General features: G+C 37.9%; 1 protein-coding gene across 3 annotated transcripts in view; it reads right to left on the reverse strand.

Annotated features, from left to right (window-relative positions):
- Positions 1–15,037, reverse strand: part of LDLRAD4 (low density lipoprotein receptor class A domain containing 4) — a 262,336-nt gene that overhangs the window by 163,243 nt on the left and 84,056 nt on the right. The gene's annotated exons all lie outside the window — the stretch shown is intronic.

Raw genomic sequence — 15,037 nt, forward strand, 5'->3', positions numbered from 1 at the left:
TTGAGTGAATGTTGTTAGAAGCTTTGCAGAAAAACAAATAGAATTTATAAGACGAAATTCACACACCTTTGTAGTTAATCCACACTTTAAATGCACCAGACATTTTGGATTAAGTGTCTCTAATAATGTAATGGCAAAAATAGTAATAACAAACATAAGCAATGTTTTCTGTAAAGTTTTCACAATACATTTTAGCAGCACCACAAAGCTTATTCCATTTTATTTTCAGTTCTGTGAAGAGGGGTATTTATAAACCACAAAAGTCTGGATTCCAGTTACAGGAGGTAGAAACTCATAGGAAATGAAGGCAAATCAGTCTGTTCGGGGGAGTAACAAGCAGGGAACTCGAGGGGGAAGGTGGGCTGGGGGTAATAGGATGGCATTGCCGATGCTGCAAACCCTACACCTACAGTAGTACACACTGGCAGGCGCTCTGTTTACTTTATACAGTCAGTTAGTGCAGTGGCTAAAGGTCAAGCATGATTGTGTGCTACATAACGCCTGAATGATGTTCCTTTAAGTTGGTATACCAAACACAAAAAAATAAAATAATGCATAACTAGTGTAGCACTGAATTAATACATAAAATAGTCAAGGCAGCATGCAGAGAAACCTTTACAGATGACTACAACAGGCTGCTTGATTGGAATTCCTGGTTCAGCTATTGAAAATGCTCCCTTAATAGAACCAAGAAGCGCGCTCAAACTATTGGAGCAAAGGCCTGCTCTACAATTTGCAAACAGTCACTGTATAATGGCTGATTTAGGATACTTACCAGTTTGTTATTGTTTCTTTAATGGTTTCAATAGAATTGGGCATTTCAGTTTTAGCAATTTTATTAAAATTTTGATTAATTGATTCCAACCTATGAAGTCTAACGCAATGAACAGACACTACTAGGAGTACAGGGCAATAAATGAAATAGAAAAAACATTGTACTAATCAAATATAAGTTTACGCCAAGAGATTGCTTTCAAAATGATGAGTACTCTGAACAATATCATCTATACAAAAAGTAAAAAAAAGATGTATTTGGGCCCTATAAGCATACAGTACCCCACTATAGATCAGTGTGTCTTGCTTGATCAAAGCCTGTGCTGTCATTTCAAAAAGGAAGATTACATATTGACAATGTAAGGAAGGCCATAAAGGGCTGAAAACCTTGGAAAATATAAATCACTTTAATCCAAACACTGAAGCATACCTGATGTGAGCATAACCTACATGTACAATATCGTACACTAAGAACAGGAGATGTGATGTTCTGCCATTCACAAACTGGATTTAAAGCAACTACAGTACTGTATACCAGCATCATATCATACAACCGTTTCTGGGTTTTACGGCTGTATTTCTAAAGCTTTACATGAAAAGGAATATACAGTACAGTATTATGCTTACTGAAAGCCAGCCAAGGAACAACAACAGCCACCAACTATAACCGCCAGCATACTCAGCTGCAGCTACCATTTCTTTACCTGTGAAAAATATAGCAAACCGTTCCCTGCACACACTAATAGGACAATGTTCTGCACAAATATGAAGACGGTCACCAACAATTCTTTAAGTGCATTCTCCTCAATATGGGCTAGAATATATATTTAGGTTAACAAACAGTATTTTGAGACAAAACTATCATGCGGCCCATGAAGAAGCATAAACACTGCACCAGGAGATCACAATTGTATTAAAAAGCCTCTTCTTAAAATGGACTGGGAAAGTGACTAATGATATTTCAATTAAACTAGTGTCCACAGAAACATTGAGAGTATGGTTCATTTCATATGGGAAGACACCAGAGACACAAACACATTCTATGTGCATTACTTAAAATATCTTATCACAGTATGCTGTTCATTGCTCAACATACAGTACATGGTTAATGTAAAAGGATCACATGCTGCAAACTGCATGTGTATGTACTTTGAAAAGGATATTTGTGCAGAGGCATCGTAAACCACCCTTAAAATTTCATGTTAACTCTCCATCCTTCTGTGGCTTATCCTTCACAACCTAAGTGCAATGCATCAACCAATGACATTTATCCATGCTTCCTAGATTTTAAACCACATGGAAATTTAAGCCATGTATCAATGTGTTATAGTGTATTTCTTTTTTTTAATATAGTTCTAATTATGGTAAAATATTGTGAAATTTTAGATCATTACCGGCAGTGGTCATCGTGGAAATTTAGAAGTGGCGGCATAAAAAATTTAAATGAGTAAGTGAACGGAATTTGACAGATTTACAAAGAAGGCAGCAGGAGAAGGGGGGAGTATGGCACAACCACAAACACCCCCCGCCCCCTTTGACCACTGATTACAGGTGAACAGTACAATCAAGGGCAGGGGGACATCTGCCCCCCAGGCCGATCCCATAGTGGGCTACCCTGGGCTGGGTCATCTGAATCTTTTTCCCATCAAAATGCTCCCAATAGGCTGCCAGGCTTGCCCCCCAGGATAAAGTTTGCCAGCCCTCCCTTGCGTACAATCCAATATACACATTTAAATATAAACATGATTGTCTACAATTCATGAAAACCAATTTCCATGTGGAAGCAAACATCATACCAAGGTATGTTTGGAAATACACCACCAATTTGACTACTATGCATCAAGAGGTGTTCATGTTCCATTACTCTATTTTGGGATAAGTCATTTAGTTGATTTAGTGTATAAGTAATTATATTCTCAGATTTTCACATATGAGCAATTTTCGTTTATTATGCTGCATTCACTGAATTAATAAGACTAATCTGTCTAAAACTAAGTACTGTGTGTAACTGTCCTGAAATGGAACTCAGGAAGCAGCAGTGTAATATTCAGAACCAAGATCTAATTATTGTTCCCATGGTGGGTACACGTGGATAGAAGTGCACATAATTTCTAAGTAAAGAACATAAACAATCTGTAATAGAAAAAAAAAAAAAAAAAAAAAATCAACTAAACTTTGTATTTTTCCATAATTACAATGAACTTTAGAGAAAAATTGTTATGCCATTTTTAGTTTAAAAATACCTGCGACTGGCCAATCCTGTACTTGGTATGTAGCCTATTTAAAAACTTACGAAACACTTTCTTTTAGACTGTTCCATTATGGGAATATATTAATGAAGGCACATTCCACTTAAATAGAAGGTATCTAGTGACACTTGAAATAAATGTGGCTGCCTATAGGAACTGGTTTGATATTTTTCTGTAATCGTTTAAAAAGGAGGGAGACAAAAAAACCAAAGAAAGAAAAAACCTCTGTTTCAGGCACTATCTTTAACATATTTACCTGGAGAACAAACATCTCCATGTTGTTAGTAGTGGGGATGACATGAGTGGGCGTAACAACCATAGGTGCAAAGTGTGCAGCTGCTATGAGGCCTGCCTATCCTGTCAAATACCTATATTCATGCAAGGTTTTCACCACAAGGCAGTTCATGTGGGCCCTTATCAAATTTTTGCTGTGGGGCCCACAAGTGACTAGTTACCTGACCTGCCTGGACCTCTAGACCAGTGTTTCTTAAACCTGGTCCTCAGGATCTAACAGTACATGTTTTCCATATCTCCTTGCTTTAGCACAGGTGTATTCATTACAGACTGACACATTGTAACACATCCACAGGTGGTATATCCCTGGTCACCTGTAAAACCTGCAGTGTAAGGGGTCCTTTAGAGCAGGGTTTCTCACACCCAGTGCTCAGAGAAATCCAGCTATTCCTCCATGAATATGAATCTTGCTAATACACGATCAATTCCAATCCTGCCCCTTTCCTCACCACAATAACCAAACCAGTGATACATAATCAGACGGGTCAACCAATCTATTACACAGTGTAATAAAATCAGAGAATTATATTTTTTATTTTGGCTAACCATAAATACAATTCTAACAGCGTTTGCCAATTTATATCAAATTGGCCCCAAATCTTCATGACACAAATCTAGGTGGACAACAGAATTCTCTGTAGGTGATGCTCCACTTTAACTATGTTTTACTAAATACCTGTACATTTTTACAGCACTACTACAAGAGCAAATAAATTGGGTTAATGAAATATTAATTTGATAAAAAGTAAAACGTTACTAAAACAATATCAAATAAAGATGCCCTTGCTCAGTAGGCAGAAAGTTAATTCAATAAAGCTGTTTCTTCTGTTCAAGGTCCCCGCTTACTAATTTACTAACAACCGAATCATAAGGAAGTGTCAGATTCAGTTTGCAGAAGAATAAAGTATGTGTTAATTTCTGTTTTAGTGCTGTTTGGCTTGACTGAGCATCAACACGCTCAGGCTGTGGAAGGCTTTCAGGGAAATCTTAAACATATTGTGATAAACGGGTAAACTAGGACCTTTGGGCAGATCATCTACCATAGATGTCATTATGTGTTACTTTACAATGTCAGTATGCTCCAAGAGATTTATAGGTTTTCAACGAGAAAGCAGAATAATGCAAGCAGCTACTGCATTAATGGTGCACACACACACTGCTTTCTAAGAATGTCTCACTGGTATCAGACCCTGAGTGTAGGAGCAGTTATGCAGAGCAGAGATTGAGTTGGACTTTATCCAGTTTCTAATATATTTGCACAAGTTTAAATATAATAAGTCATTACTGAAAGAATATCCCTGAGGTTTTTTTTCTGTCTTGTTTCAACTCATCCTTTATTTAGGAAGCAACAACATATTACACAACACTACATTGAAAGGATCATCATACAAATGCCATGAAACAGATGGTAAAGAAGCGCACTTGTACATAATATATGGTAGCCTTAGTGAACCCTGGAACATATAATCAATTAACTACTTATTAAGAGGCAGTATGCACAACAAATGCCTTGTGCAGCTATTCTTAACCACAGTTGAAATATGCGCTTTGCTTGACTGAAGCACATACATACAACATAGAATGACGCATTCAATAAAGTATTCATAACTATAACATCACAACACCCAAAATGCGAACCAAGGTTTGCCCCTTAAATTCAGCAAATCCAAAGTTGTGGAGCCCAACTGCCAGAACTCTTCAGTAAGCGTCATTTACAAAGGGCAAAAATGTAAAATCACAGCAGAAATGCTCTTTGGCAACATACCATGCCTACTTTTGGATATTTGCAACTGGTCCCGAGGGGACGTGAATGGATTTATGTGCCCACAGGGCTGTATAAGTTAGCACTGGTCAATAGGAGAAGCTAGACAGAGTGAGGGATTTCCTTGCAGTGTGTGGTTATTAACAACTATTTATATTTACACCCTTTTCTTACCCAAGATGATACCAAAACTCTAATCCGTACAGTCATCTCCGGCCTTGACTACTGCAACTTCCTCTTATCTGGTATTCCCCTCATCTATCTATCTATCCCAGCTTCAATCCAATTTAAATTCTGCAGCAAGTCTGACCTCTTACAGCATCACTGTGTAAATCTCTACACTGGACTTCCCACGTCTTAAATAATCCAATTCAAATTACACACCAACATACAATGCCATCCCCAATCTCAGATGTCATAATAGACTATCCATCTTGCCCTGTTAAATCTACATCTGGCCTGCACCTCGCCACATCTCTGGTAACCACCTCTCACTCCCACCTACAAGACTTCTCCCATGCATTTCTCTATAACGCCCAATAAGACTCAGGTCTTTACAATTTGGAACAAAATACAGTAAAAAAAAAAACAAAACTGGGTATTAAAAAGCAAACGGGTGAGAGGGCACTGCTCCAAAGCTTACAAAGTATAGGAAAATGGTAGTTTGATACATGAGGTAATGTGCCATATATTGCAAATTAATGCAGCCAGATTCAAATTGGCAAGGTGCTTTGTGAACTAATTACACAACAATGTTGGTGTGGGGCTCAGAGGCATGTATGCAAAAACAGCAGCTTTATTTCAATAACCACTTCAGCAACCCCCTAGTTGGTGTTGGGGTCAATACCAGAGAAAGCAAGCCCTATCATAGCATATTTCATGAGTTGAAGCAATGGACCAACACTTTGATATCTGTGTTCTTGTGGCCATCTTTAGTCACCAGGTATATCAAAGTAACATTGGATATATAGCCACAGAACATCCATTTGATATTAATGACCTATAATGTCTGCCAACTTGATCTATAGTCAAACAATCGGAAGCAGAAAGGCTCCATAAGAACATGCCAATCAACTCAGCCAGAATTATTTTTTTTTTTTTACAGCTCTTTACGTCTGGTTTGCCGTGCACCACTACAAGCATTGTCAACCAATCAATGATCTTACATAGCAGGCAACTAGTAACAAGTACAAAATGTTGCAACCTATTGGCAGCTTCATGGAAATGCCAACTTCTGGAGTTCTACTGAACAGAGAGCAGCCTTTTCCCCCTTTGCTCTGTACAGAATTCTGTCAATCCATGTTGACTGGGTTGAGCAATTTGAAGTAAATTCTTTTTGTTTCACAGCCCACCCACAGTCCAAACTAATTTTCTATTGTACTCTGTCACGAGCAGAGTTTTAGTCGCATGCAATTTAAAAAGCAGGTGGCTGCTGAAACCAAATTAATCAATTTCCCACTGTGCATAAGCCCTATTACTGCAGTTTAAAAGAAAATCATTAAAATATGCAGACAAATCCTAATAGAGTTGGAGAGAAAGAGAGAGGAAGAGAACAGAGGAATCCAGCCTAGTGTGTTCACAGTACAATTGCTGTCTGGATGGACATTAATTAAAATGTGTTTCTGTAGAGGTATCTCACTATCTCTGAGCACATTACATATTGGTGGTGGTAGTAGCGGCTGAATTTCTGCAGAACATAAAAGTGAATGAATTCTGTCTGCTATGGGTGGTTTATCAGAAAAGTCTTTTCAAAGTAAGTTTTTTGTATTCTGTTCCTATAAAAAAAGTACTCAGGGAATGGGAAATCCTAGCTACGGGATTTGCTTACTGAATAAAAGAAATTTGCATTGTAAGACGGTAGCTAGTGAAAGCAATCCAGCATTCTGCTTCAGAATGCAGTACTTTTTATCCTTAAAACTGTGACAAAGTCCATCTACACAAAAGTACAATTTTACAATAAATAAACCACCACAATTGAGTTACCATAAAATCCAAAGTTATTTTTCATTTGCTTTTCAGATACGTACAAGTGAATGGACCTGGCAATACTAAGTATGCAGCCTTTTATTTTTAAGAATACAGAGAAATAAAAAGAAAAAAAGCAGGCATAGATGAAACATATGGAGGGGGTACCTGCTATAATGAACGGACACAGTAGTTCGGTTAATAGGAAAACCATAAAAACAGGTTGTCATTGTCTGCGTATATCAACCTCGACAAAGGTCTTCGTCCAGAGCAGGGTTTATTCAGCAGGTGGTGCTACTGGAGAGTTTAGAAGGTAAAACGATTTTGGGGGAAGCTGCTCAGGGCAGAAAAAGAAAGCAGCGAGTGGGTGCTGCAAGTATTTACCAATGGCATGTGCAGCAATGCAGAGATTTTACCAGGTTAGGGGTGTTATAGAAACTTAAACATGACAGTCATGCACCCAATGCCATGTGATCACTCTCCACGCCCAAAGTTACAAGCCTAAAATGTAGGGCGGTAGGTCACATGAAAAGAGAAGGGACCTTAAATGTCAAACATATCAGATAAGGACAAGCAAATCACTCTTCCCCTTAAAGAGAAATTGCAACTTGATGTTCTAAAGAAAAAAGCGCATATTAATGTGTTTAGTGTGGTATATATGGATTTATAGTATAAATTTATGCAGGGTTTTTTTTCTCTTTAGTAAACAAGCTTCTTCAATCAAAAAAACATTATGCTCTCAAGCAAAAAATGGTATGAGTAACTGCACAATACCAATGATGAGTAAAGAAAAGTAAATTAGTGAAATGTAAAAACTGGTCGTGACAACTAAATTTGACTGATCATCCTGAATATAAGAATGGGGCAGTGGCAACATGGCTACAAATACAACAAAATATTCAAGAAATATAAGTGGACTGTGCAGGCAAAAAGCAGGATGTGCTAGTGGAACCATGTAGTCAGTTTGCAACAGACCTGGGTGTTGGTGGTTAAATGGTGTTGCAGAGAGCTTTTATTTCCAATATGAAATTCAACAGTGGCAAAAAAATGCACACGGGTTGTAGGATTTGTATACACAAGGGACGTTACCTACTGGCCTTTAAACATTGCCCCAACTTCATTTCAGTGAGCTCAAAGCGTGTCACATACCAACTAGGGGTTAACTAGGGTTGGGCCTTATTTTTCCACATTCATGGTAACGGCCCAATAATGTGCACTATAAACCTACATTATGAACAATATAGCTGTCCACTAAACATAGAAACTCCATTGCAATAGTCTATGAAATTATTGACCACTGACTTAAATGGAGCTCCCCAACATTGTAAATTATCTTCACCCCCCAACATCAAGTTTTGAGTCGAGTTTCAAATCAAAAGTTCAATTAAAACAAAAGGTGTGTCTGGAATTCTCCTTCAGCCAAATGGCCCAATTTGATCTATCTACAAAAATGGAGACTCTACATCAGGGTTTCTTTACGCTACAAGCACCCCAGCAGCTTATGTTTTTAGGGTTTCTGTCTGTGGAGACAGGTAGGATGATTACAAACCCAACCAAGTAGATAAGCCATTTGTGCAGGATTAAAGAAATTCTGAGTTGCTAGGAGTGCGTGAGGACTGGAGAAACCCTGCTCTACATGAAGCGCACATACAGGTAACCTCATTGAAATGAATTCAGTCCATGTCCACCTTGGGTATACAGATAGTAAAGCTGATACCAAACACATGCGCATTTACATAGTATTTGTGTTTTCACCTGTATTTTTTTTATGCCAACGCTAGTGGGCTTAATACTAGATACCGTTTCTAAAATAAAATCTAGTGCACAGGAAGACTGTTGCCCATATCAATTATGTTCTGTTATTTTTGTTGCGCATGTTAGGAAATGAAAGCAAACATCTGATTGGCTGTTCAGAGCAAGCCTATTTACAAGCGTTTCCATAGAGACAAGAGTGCATAAACATGTAATGAACACATGACCAATCAGTAGCTGCCGAGTTGATGTCATGGTGCCACATGCAAATTTAGATCCTCACTTACCAAGTACAGATATTCCCTTATCTGACCAAGTGATGTCTTATGACAACTATTAAGCAGACTATTACAGCAGCAATAAGTACCTTTAAGTACCTTTTAAGCATATATATGAAATCATTATCCCCTTTTTAAAGTCTCTCTGGTCGGCAGTCACATACACAGACTCAGCATGTGAAGGCAGAGGGTGAGATCTTACAGTGCAGACAGAACTCAGTGGGCCATTAAAGTCTGTCTAACTACAACACATGTCATGTGACTGGTTGCTATGGTAATCACTTGACACTGGTGAAATGGTGCAGAATTATACATAATTAGTAGTGACATGAGGAAAAGAAAAAAGAAAAATGGTAATTAGCAAACTTCTCTATATAGTCTATCACTCTAGGTTATATATTAATAGGATAAAGATTAGTGTTCTGATTAGCCCCACTTCTCTGAACAGTTATTTGTTTCAAACACAAACATCAGTTTTCAAAAAATACTAAATAATTAAAGTATCCAGGGTAGTCTCAAACACTACTTTGGGCATTGAATGGATGTATGGCTTTTCATTAAACAATATTATCATAACCAAACAATCCAATGAACACAACCTGCTGTTCATTCGCTGCTGCTACCTTAGATGAGACAATGTCAAGACAAAAACCAGTAAAAGAAAGGTACACTACACCATATCCGTCTTGTTTAAATTGTATAGATCGCCATCATGTCCCTGATCTCCATTAACAGTCCAATTTATCCAGCTGGGAGTCCCTATTTATCATCACTATCCATGTTACAATATTCTAAGGCTCAAGCAGTTAGGAGTGGGAACAAGAAATAAGCAAAACTGCCAATAAATGGAACATGTACAACATAATGTGTTCATTTTTAACACTGAACTACACAATAGATTACTTCACACAGTTGTACATTATGCACTCAATGTTTTTGTACTTTTTTTCCATGCTGTTTTAATAAAGACAACCCCATATGCTAAATGTTCATGACCAACTCCAGTTTGTTTTCCAGAGTAGAAAGCAAGTGTCAAAGGTTGCAATATTTTATAGTATACATCATCATTATTGGTAACCTGTTATACCAAATATAGCTACTTGTGCCACTATATTCTAAAGTAGGCACACAGTAATAAGTAAACAATACCTTTATCCAAATAAAGGAACACCTATCTGCAACAACATATCAGCAGGCATTTTTTATTTTTTTTTAAATCAGGTAAAATTTTATTGAATTTTTTTAGCTTTTCTTTACACTTTTATCATAAAAGCCCATAACATTAGGCTAAACCAACAACTATAGCCCACACAGTGATACAAGTAGTGTCAAGTATTCATATATAATAAGATCAAAAGAATGCATTGACATTCAGATTTTCAAACCAGGGTATGCACATCCAAAATTTCAGGGTACAATGAAATAGCACAATTTTACTAATACAAAATATAAATCGTTGACTTTAACAACAGAGTAGGCGGCTGGATGTCTGCCCTGAGCATTACATTAGGAGAGCTCCACCTCCCTCAATCCTTCCTTGACATATGGGGATATCCTCCACCTGTACCATATTCTTTCCTATTTATTCACTAGGTTTCTGCTGGTGTACATGAACCTTTCATGGCCCACTGTATCGTTAACAAGGTCAATCCAGCTAAGTCGGGCCTTCAGGTGCCATCCATTTCCTAGCTATGACCACTTTTGCCAACATAAGTAACCTATTAATAAGCAGTCTAATAAGTCTACAGGTTTTTTTGTTCAAGCCTAAACCAAATATACAGAGTTTTGGGGTCAAGGCAACTACTCCCACCTCCAATCTTTTAAGACAGTCTTCCACCTCTCCCCAAAAACATGAGACTAATGGGCACTCCCAGAGCATATGCCAAAAGTCCCCTCTCACTCCTACACTTAGGACACAGAACCACCTGACCCCCACTAAACTTAGAAAGCCGAAGAGGGGTAAGATACGTTCTGTGCAACAGAAAAAACTGGACCTGGCGAAATTTGACTGATGCAGTGATCTCTTTCGGGCTACACAACACCATATCCCATGCCTTGTCACTAATTCGCCCCAGATCACCCTCCCACCTGCATCGCAGCTCCGTCAAGCCCCACACACCAGATCCTTCCACCAATATTGAATACAAAAATGAAATTTGCTGCCTTTGGCCCAACCTTGCCAGTTGCACCCTCAAAAGAATCTACATTGAAGCTCGGGGCAGCTCCCCGAAACTGCGAGGCCAGAGCATGTCTTAACTGCAAATATCTATAAAAGTAACCCCTAGGTAGCTCATATAATCCCTGAAGTTGCTCAAATGAATATAATATCCCATTCTCATACAGTTGTCCAATATGTATTATATTATAGATTCGCCAAGCTCCAGCTCCCTCCCATCCTAATCAACTCTCCAAAGTCCAAATTATCCCAGAGTGGCATGCACGGATCCAAGTCCAATCCACCCCCAATCTGGGATGACAATCGCCAAACCTTCATGGCCTGTATTAATAAAGGGGGGTCCTCCTAACCTTTCTACCAGCCAGAAGAAACTGCACCAGTGTATGATTAGAACCAGTCTCAGAGACTAGAAAATCATGCAAATCTATACCCAACCGCAACCGGAAACATACCTCAATATGTGTCAGCTGGGAGGCAAAATAATAAAGCCGCAGATTCGGCAAAGCCAAGCCCCAGACCCTCGAGAATGATATAAAGTGGTAAGCTTAACTCTTGCTCTCTTGCCTGCCCACACCAAAGAAGCCATGAGACGTTCAATGTAACGGAATATACTATGAGGGATATATATCGGTGACTGCTGCAAAACATACAGAAACTTTGGTTGAATTATCATTTTGACTAGATTAATTCTACCTGTGACCGTCAATGGCAGCTGTTTCCATACCCCAATCCGGCTCTTAAGATAGTCAATCTGAGGCTGAACATTACGCTGAATATATTGACCCATATCACTAGAAATCCAGATACAAAGATATTTAAATACCGGGGTCTATTTAAGAGGAGTCTGCAAAACTTGACCCGTAGTGCAAGTACCCTTAATCGGAGTTACACTGGATTTATTCCAATTGATCAAAAGCCCCAAGTACCCACCGAACACTGAGACCACACGGAGTAGGATTGGCAACAATTTATCAGTATATGACAAAAAAAGCAGCATATCATCTGCATAAAGTGCAATTTTGTCAGTCCTGCAGCCCATCCTCAATCCAGTAATATCTGACTGCATTCTAACCACACATGCCAACGGCTCTATGGCCAGGGCAAATATAGTGGGGGACAGAGGACACCCCTGTCTGGTACCTCTGCCCATAACAAACTGACGGGACACGAAGCCATTTACACAGACTCTAGCTGTAGGGCAGGAGTACAGCAATCGAACCCACTGAATAAAAACCGGTCCAAACCTGAATTTCAACAACATCGCCCACAAGTACCACCACTCTACAGAGTAAAAGGCCCTAGCAGCATCTAAGGACTCCACCACCGCCTCCTCCGCAGGGTGGGGCAGCTGCAGATGACAAAAAAGCCTACGCAGATTTATAGCCATCAGCAGGCATTTTAAACAAGCTGACAAAGGCAAGGAAATAAAGGCCACAGGTGAATGGTCGGATGGCCATTTGCGGCCCTGGATGTTGCCCATCTACATTGGCACAGTCCTTGTGTGTCTACAACAGTTTTCATGGGCTGCATGTCATGGGACATTGGCAGGTTAAGACCAGTGAACCAGTCAGGAGGACATAATTTCATATTCAGGTGCAACAATTTCCTATAGTCTGGCTTGCAATTAATTGATTTTTTGTTGTTTATATATGCATAAATGTCGTAAGTCAACATCTAAACATATAGCATTTTATGGACTGATGATCTATTTTTAAAAAATAAAATAAAAAAAATAAATCAATGTTCGCATTCTTGAAAACAGATAATTGTGTAGTGACCACAACAGTGGATCTCTCTATAGCTATCTATATCGTGTGAGTGCCTAGAGGTAACACATTGCATTTTCAATGGTATTCCTCATCCCAAAATACCTCATCTCAGAAAGGTATCTGTTTTAGAATTTAAAATCAAGTAGTTTCAATAGCTTATCCTCTTGTGTGTGTGCATGCGTGCAAGTGTCTATATTTGTGTATCCATGTGTGCCCATTAATCTGTATATGTGCAGGCAAAAAACAGACGCAAATAAAAACAAAAAAAACAATGGCTTGTTAAGTTACACTAATTTGAACCATAAATCTTAGGTTTTTCTATATTTGTAAGGACTAGGTCAAGCACATGTGTCTTTGCATGTACTTGCTCTACCTGATGAATACAAGCAGTGTATATTTCTGGGGGTATCTAGAGTGGTAGATGGGCAAATATACAAGGATTGCCTTGACAGTGACAGATACATCCAGAGGTAATGACAAAGGCAGGTACAGGTAATGATGCCACAGACCTGGAGGTGTGCAGAGAAATATTGTGACCTCCCAGAAGATTTAAAAATACCATTGATGTTTGACTGACCAGAGGCGTAAAAATAAGGTTAAAAATTACTACAATACAAACAGCTAATGACACTTTGTAATTCCACCAAATTGCCAGTCCAAATTAAGATCAAATTGTCAAATTTACTGTTTCCATTTACAGATCTGGTCGCTTAAAAAGGATCGTTGGGCTATATTTAAAAAAAAAAAAAAAAAAGCTCCCATAAAATATGTGAAGATTTGCCAAACTTCCAGCCACCAAAGTTCCCATTGCAACTCTGGAATGTTGCAAGTAGAACCCATTCCTCATCATTATGAGTAATTAAAATTTGAATACATTCCATTAAAAAGGTAATCTTCCCAGGGAGATTGTACCAAAGCTGTTTTATGGTTTTTACATCAGTCCACTGTGTGTGGTAAATTACTGAATACAAGGATTTTATGTTGCATGTTACCAACGCATAATGAGGTTCCCATGGAACGGCCTCAAATTCTTTAATGGCAGAAGTGGAATCTTTAGTAAATGACAACCAGGAGTATGCTATTGGCTGCAGAATGAAATTTAAATATTTAGAGAGGCAAGGTGTAAAAGATCATACCTCTGAAATAAAGGGTCTTTCTGAGGGTTCTTATGTATTTTGGACAGCTAATGAAACACTAGAAATCTATGTCGTTTGCAGAAATAAAAAAAAAAAATATATCAAACTCTGCCTGAATAATACCATAATATTTAGACATTAGTTGTGTTACGATTCACTAACTTAACTCCAAATACCACCCATCCAGTTTAATTATAACTTGGCTCAGGTTATTGTCTAATAGTATAAAAAAAAAGTCCATTTCTAGTTGAGCATGTGTGAAGGAATTTAAATTGTAATCTCCAATAAAGGCAGGGACTAATGTGACGTGAAGGACTGAATATTCTATGTTAAGTTCTGTGTAATATTTTATACAAAATATAAAAATCTGCTCCAGTAATTCTACTAATAACCTGAAATTCCCAATACAATCAAATTCGCATATTTACTTTTTTATTATTATTATTATTTGTGCCAGGTGTAGCCTGTTACCCTCTGTTACCTAGCTGCCTACCTAGGAACCAAAAAAATAAATATTCAGTGCATGCATGCATATGATATAGATATAGATATACACATATACATACATATATATATATATATATATATATATATATATATATATATATATATATATATATATATATATATATATATACACACATACATACATTATATATATATATATATTATATATATATACATATATAAATATACACACACACATACACACATATATATACACATACATACACACACACACACACACACACACACAGATAAGAGAAGTTGATCAGAAAAAGCTATACATAAAAACAAAGTACAAATATATCACGTCATAAATCAAAGAAATTGACCCTTAGCAAAAATTCCAATCAACTCCTTACATTACTTCAAGGTCCT

The sequence above is a fragment of the Mixophyes fleayi genome, chromosome 5 (assembly GCF_038048845.1).
Source record: "Mixophyes fleayi isolate aMixFle1 chromosome 5, aMixFle1.hap1, whole genome shotgun sequence".
Taxonomy (NCBI): Eukaryota; Metazoa; Chordata; class Amphibia; order Anura; family Limnodynastidae; genus Mixophyes; species Mixophyes fleayi.